Source organism: Fukomys damarensis, unplaced genomic scaffold (assembly GCF_012274545.1).
Source record: "Fukomys damarensis isolate Sample0158 unplaced genomic scaffold, DMR_v1.0_HiC HiC_scaffold_14, whole genome shotgun sequence".
Taxonomy (NCBI): Eukaryota; Metazoa; Chordata; class Mammalia; order Rodentia; family Bathyergidae; genus Fukomys; species Fukomys damarensis.
The window spans coordinates 24,006,157-24,012,984 of record NW_022900926.1 but is presented as its reverse complement, the minus strand read 5'-3'; the positions used below and the strand labels follow the sequence as shown (position 1 = coordinate 24,012,984).

General features: G+C 39.0%; 1 long non-coding RNA gene across 1 annotated transcript in view; it reads right to left on the bottom strand.

The window, feature by feature from the left end:
• LOC117285983 overlaps window positions 1–6,337 on the bottom strand; it is a 15,888-nt gene extending 9,551 nt beyond the window's left edge. Inside the window, exon 1 of the long non-coding RNA XR_004517093.1 lies at window positions 6,237–6,337. This is a non-coding gene — a long non-coding RNA (uncharacterized LOC117285983). The remainder of the gene's footprint in view (window positions 1–6,236) is intronic.
• Window positions 6,338–6,828: the final 491 nt, after the last annotated feature.

The following is a 6,828-nucleotide window of genomic DNA, read 5'->3' as shown; positions in this document are numbered from 1 at the left end:
ACACACACACACACACACACACATATTTTTTTTTCTTTTGCCTTTTTGGTAAGAGGAAAGAATCTGTCTCAGGAATTCTTCAGGAAAAATCATATCCGCATGTAACAGCTACTTTTCTCATTCTTAAACAGAATTCTCTACCTTAAAATAATCTATCATAAATTGTTCAAGATGTAAATATAATAAATATTTAAAATTTTAAAATTATTACAGTAAAAGAAACATTGCCATCATTCTCTCTCAAAACACTTCCTCTCACTTCAAATACACTTGTCACTTCCTGCAGCAGTTCTGGAAATCCTCTTTCATGTCTTTTGGTACACTGTCATGGCTGCCTGTATGTCCTGAATTAACTCAAAATGTTTGCCTTTCATGGTCATTTTGACTTTGGAGCAAAGCCAGAAGTCACACAGTGCCAGATCTGGTGAATAAAGCAGATAAATACACACTGTAATGTTTTTATTTGACAGAAATTACTGTAAATGTTTTAAATTGATTCAGGACATCAAGGCAGCCATGAACTGACACAAAAGAAGGCTTCCAGATCTCCTTCAGAAAGTGGCAATAATGAAGGAATAAGTGTATTTGAGGTGAAGGGTACTATTTTGAGGAGGATTAATGGCAATGCTTCTTTTACTGTAATAAATCTAAAATTTTTATTTGAACATTCACCAGGACTGACAGGATGTAGCTCAGTGGGTAGACCATTTGCCTAACATGCAAAAGGCCCTAGAATCAACTTTCAGTACAGTTCATCCATCCATCAGTCAAACAATACAAACAAGCATAAAACATTTACTGTATTTTTTGGTGGTACCACATATGGTGGGGTGGGTTGTCGTCTTGGCTGGGCTGAATTACATTTCCCAGAATTCCTGTTCCTATATGATTCTGAATAAAAGAAACTGTAGACTTCTTGTGGAATATAAGAGGGTAGAGTTGAAGTGGCAGCCATGTTTTCTCTTCTCTACACTGTGGCCTCTGCTGGCTCAGTTCACTGTTGTAAGTCAGTGGTCAGTTTGCACCACCTCCATCCTCTCCTGGATCCCCTTTTAGCTTCTTGGTTTCTTCTCTGGTACATAGACAATTACTAAGGAACATAGTGCATCTTAAACGGTGGAAAAAGAATCCTATGAATCTCTAGGGGTCTGGTCTGAGGCATGATGAGGTGCTCTTACTGCATAATTCCAAAAGCTACCAAGTGTGAGTAGTGCCCAGGGTTTCCATCTAGGCTGCTTTGTAAGCCGTCCTGCTACTTGGGCCATATGATCCAGAAAATTCAATAGTGCCTAGAATGTCAGTGACAGAAATGCTGGTTAGAATATCCACTATGGATAATGATTCTTCTTTATTAAACAGCCTTTGTTTTGCTACTGGGCATTGGTAGAGACTGAATGTTTGGCCATGGCTAACCAAATTACTATGTGACCTGAGCTACCCTTTACTCTTGCTGACCCAACAGGCAATACATTTGAGGGTGAACCATAATGCTCCATTATCAAAGAGAAGTAAGATATATGAAGTTGGACTTGATTAGGTCTGAGAGACACGGATAAATTACAACAGTGAGTGGCCTAACATACCTATGGTCCCTGGGCCAGATATTTACAAGGAACATAAAGGATAAGTTGGTGACAAGGAAATCTGGTAAAGAGGTAGGTTAATGAACTCTTCAAATGGACATAGCATGTAAAGACCTTTGTGTCCATGTGAATGCTCACCAAAGGATGAACTCAACAGAGGAGGATTTTAATTATCAAGGGGATAGGATGATCCATTCCAAGATCCTCAGTCAGCTTCCTTCCCAAGCAACTCCTATCCCTACCCAATTGACTCATGAAAAATGTAGCAATGGTACTAAGGAGAAAAGTTGCGCACGGACTTAGCAATATGGACTTCTATTTGCCAAGCCCTATTTAGCTTCAGTCACTTCAAAGTAGCCTGCTAACAGTAGAGATTAACCATGAGCTCCTGACACGGCACCATTCCTGCCAGCTAGGGACTTACTGGTAGGTTGATTACATCAGATCAGTTTTCTCGTGGAAGGGCCAGTGTTTGCTCTCACTGGAACAGACACTTCGTATGTATGTGCATCTGACTTCCCTGCCCACATCTCTTCTGCCAAATCCACCAAACCCATGTAATGCATGGCTTATTCATAACCATGGTATTTCACACAGAATCATTTCTGACCAAGGAACTTATCTCACAGGAAATGAGGTACAGAAATGGGTTCAGGCAGGCTACTGATCTTTCTGTGCTCTTCATCAATCTGAAGCAGCTGGCTGGACAGAATGGGGGAGACACTCCTTTGCAGACTCACTATGACCCTTTTGGACACAATGTATGCTCTAAATCAACACCCAATATAGATTTCTATTATTCTCTTAGCCAAGACTCAGTGGTCAGGGGATCTAGCAGTGGAAAGGGATGAGGATCTTCTCACTACAGTAGTGATCTTCTGACACAACTTTTGTTTCTAATCTCTATGACAGCAGGCTCTCATGATCAAGAGGTCTTAGCTCCAAAATGGGAAGCAGTTGCACTAGGGTACATGTGATGCCTTGATTTCACTGGGGAAGCATCTGACCACTCTGCGTCATGCCGCTGAATCATCAGGCAAGAAAGGGAGTGTCTGTCACTATCCTGCTTCCACATAGTCAGGAGAAATATATTTTGAAATTCAAAGATATTCTAGATTGCCCTTTGGTATCCCCATATCCTGTGATTAAAGCCAATAGAAAAACAAGTTAACTCAATTAATATAACTGCTAATTATCTAGACACTTTGAGAATAAAGATTTAGTTCACCCCACTAAGTAAAGATCCATAACCAGCTCAAGCACTTATTGAGAACAAAATAGAGCATGAATTAGGTAGTAGAAGAAGGTAGTCATAAATATTAGGTACAGCCACATGTCCAGTTGCAGACACAGACACTGTAGAAGGTATGAGTATATCATCCTCTTTATGATATAACTATGTATAAATACACATCTATGTACATATATAATTTGTTTCATCAGTTATCTTTGTAGTTATCTTCTTTGTCATGTCATATCATCTAATATATGTTAATAGAATCTTACTACGTAAATTACAGACTATCAAAAGGGAACTGTGAATCAACTAGGATAAGAGTAAGTGTCATCTAGAGTGAAAAAAAGACCCATGGGTCCTCTTCCAGGAAAAAAGTTAGTGTGGTTTTGATTGTATTTGGGATAGATGTATCATATTAGAGTAGAGGTATGACTCTGTTATTACTTTTATTTGGAGATTAAGGATGATTTAAAGAGAGTTAGGAGTGTCAAATCACCAAAGGTGAATTTGTAATGAGTAAACCCAACTAGGCTGAACTGTGTTTCCCAGAATTCTCTTTCCTGTATATATCTGGGTAAGGTGGGGCATGAGTGAGATTCTTGGGCAAGATTTGGAGAAACGAAGCAGTAGCCATTTGACAACTCATACATGTTGTCTCTGCTCACTCACCTCTTGCAAGAGGCAGCAGCTGAGCCTGCAACTGTTCACTTTCCCCTGGATGGCCTGGGCCAGGTGTGCTCAGGAGCTCTATGTTGAAGGCAGTGCTCTGTAGGACATCAGACGTACAGAACTCATAGGAGTTTTGAACTGTCCTTGTGAGCTCCAGCAGGGCCTGGAGTTCTAGCCTGTTCTGGCTCTTTCCTATTTTATAGCAATATTCTTCTCCTTACAACTTGCCTTTAGATTTCAAACTTCAGGACAGCAACCTTACAGAGATGACTTACCCACACTTAACAATGACATGAAGTCAATCCCTGTGTCACAAACACATACACACACACAAACACAGAGACACTCACACATCCTGGCATTTTCTTTTCTTATTAAACCTTGACTAACATAATATTTTAGTTGAATTTTAAAAGGTTGCATTCTTTTTTAGTAAAAGAAGATTCCTTGAGGTATATTTGACATACAATAAACATTGACATACAATAAACTGTACACTGTTTAGTTGAACAATTTGATAAATTTGAACATATACATATACCCATGAAACCACAACTATAATCAAGACAGTGAGTATATTCATCACCCTCAGAAATTTATGTGACTCTCTTTCTATTCCTCTCTCTCTCTCTGCTCTCCTTCCCCCGTTTCCCTAGGCAACGATGGATGTGTTTCTTTCTTTCTTAAAGTAGTTTGCATATTCAAAGTTTTACATAAATAGAATCGTACACTATCTACTCTTTTGTATGGTTTCTTTCAGTTAGCATAATTATTTTGAAATTCTTCTGTGTTGCGTGTTGTTATTTGTTCATTCTAAAATAATTTACTCTAAAAGGCTAAATTATTAAATTAAACAACATTCTGTTTAATTGTAGGCCAATCATAAGCATTTAGATACATTGTGACTGAACATAATGTAGACAAACAAAACTCCAGGCAATCAGAAGAGATATGTCAAGAGTTCTTTCCTTCAGCAGGAAGATCTAGAGACAATATCATTGATTGCATCAGTCTCACTAGCAAGGGACAGAAGAAAGCTTCTTTGGAAAGGACTTCCAAAAGCTACACTCAACATCAAAGAGAAATCTCAGTCAGTGGAGTAGAGGTGGACAGCACTGTCTCCGCAAGTTATCCTGGAAACCTAAAGAAGAGACTAAAATTTTGAGTGTGGCATCATCTGACAGAGACATGGAATGCTATTGCCCTGAATAAAAACAAGGCATTCTTGTTCTTGCTTTACTTCAGCACCATCAGCATGTGAGTTCTACAGCCCAGCTTCACTCCTTTCACTAGTTTTGTTTTGGCCCTGTTTACTTTCACATTCCCCAGCTAGGCTGTGAGTGACAGATTGCTCTTTGCTGCGTCTTCAAGCCTCAAAAAAAAAAAAAAAAAAGGTTCAGGTCATGTAAACCAACATAATGCGTTGGGCATTTGACTAAAAACCAAGAGAGCTGGATTTTTAACTCAGAGCTGTCACTTATTAATCAGATATGTGAGTGTGTAAAGTCAGATTCTCTCTATCTGAGTCTCATTTCATCAAATGCAAAATGAAGGAAGTGGGCTATGGGATCTTGAAAATTTCTATAATCTATACATCTAAGAGTAAGATACTAAGGGCTCAGAGTGCTAACAGTTGTGGTCATTCCAGGAAAAATATAGAGAGCCTAAATCAAGTTCCCATTAATTACTGCTATGTCCACCCATGCATTCAATCATCCACCCATCCATCCAACTGATACCAACATGAGCAAGACATCTTGATTGACCCTGGAAATACGAAGATGACTACGATCTAGGTCTTTTCCTCAAGGTACTCATAGTTCACTAAGGGAAAACAAATTTATTCGTAACTAATCACAACATGTGAAATATTCAGTAAGTCTTTTTCAGAAAGGAGACGCTGTTTTAGTAATGCCTTCGTTCTCAGAACCTTGATCAAACTTGGAGGAGGATGAACTGTTTTTGCTGAAATAACAATATAAATATTATTAGGGCAAAGAGAACTTTGGAAAGTTCTACCTGAAGACATGGGGAGGAAGTATTAAAATTGTTAGATTCCTGATTTTGAGACTTATGGTTACCCTTCCTGTAAGTTGTAATTTTTAACACTATGAGCTAGTTGTTGCAGCCTTGATGAAGAAGAAAAGAAGAAAATCCAAATTACACTCCCCCATGTCCCTGAATGGGTAACTATCACTTTTCCTTTATTGGAAAAGGCTATGAATTTTCTGAGCAAAGGAGACATTATCTAGAAGTGGCCAATTTTAACTAAACCAGTGTTATTAACTTATGCTTTTAAATATAAATATGATGATTAAAACTTGAAATTCATCCTCATGAACCAAAAATACATCTTTGAAGTTTATATCATAAATGCTAAGTGTTCACATATTGGCCACTAAATTCTCCAGGGATGGTTTGAAATCATTAAATTTTTGCCTTCAAAACACTTCCTGATTATTCTCATTTTTATCAGATTCAAACAGTTATAAGTTAAAAGAGGTGAAGAAACAGCATTCTCAAGAAGGAGAACTTGGATGTCACTTCTATTTTCTCTTCCTAACTTGCACAATTTGAAGACCTTATTAAATAAACAGCATGTGCATATTTTAATAAATAAAAAAATTAAACTTTAAATGCTTAGTTATTCACTACCCAGAAACTTGGGTGAAGCGTGCTCCTCTACTGATTTCCCCGAAGCCAGCAAGCTGGGTCATGTGGCTGGCTGACCTCCCAGCACCACCTACCTCCAACTCCATGAGATGCCATCAGATCCCACCCAAAGGAGCCAGTCGTCCCCATGAAACAATGAGCAATTCTTAGGAGACACAACCGAAGCTCTGTTGCTGTGGCACAGGAAGGCTTGATAAGATCTCCCAGCCGCAGCATTCTTTTGTGTCAGCAGACGCAAGTGGGATGTTCCTCCTGCAGTCCTTACAGGGCCAGAGGAAGCAGGCTTTGAAACACAATGTTCATTGAAATCGTCTTTCATCTGAGAGATCCCAGGGTGGCTCCTGCTTCACGATGTGCATTCTGTCTGCAGCGGAGCTCTCCTGATGCATTTCCGTTGTTTGTTCTGGAGGAAGGCAGCACCTTTATGGACTTACCCTTTTACTAGGTAAAGGGCATCACATTGTGCTAGACAAGGCACTATGTGTCAGGATGTCTCCAGTGAGTCTGGAGCCTAAAAGACGCATTAAAAATAAAATAAAATAAAGTTATCAAGTCCTCTCCGGGGATTTAACTCAGCGGTTCGGTGGCCTGCCTTGCAAGTACAAGGACCCGAGTTCAATCCCCCTTACCAAAAAAAAAAAAAAAAAAAAAAAAAAAAAAAAAAAA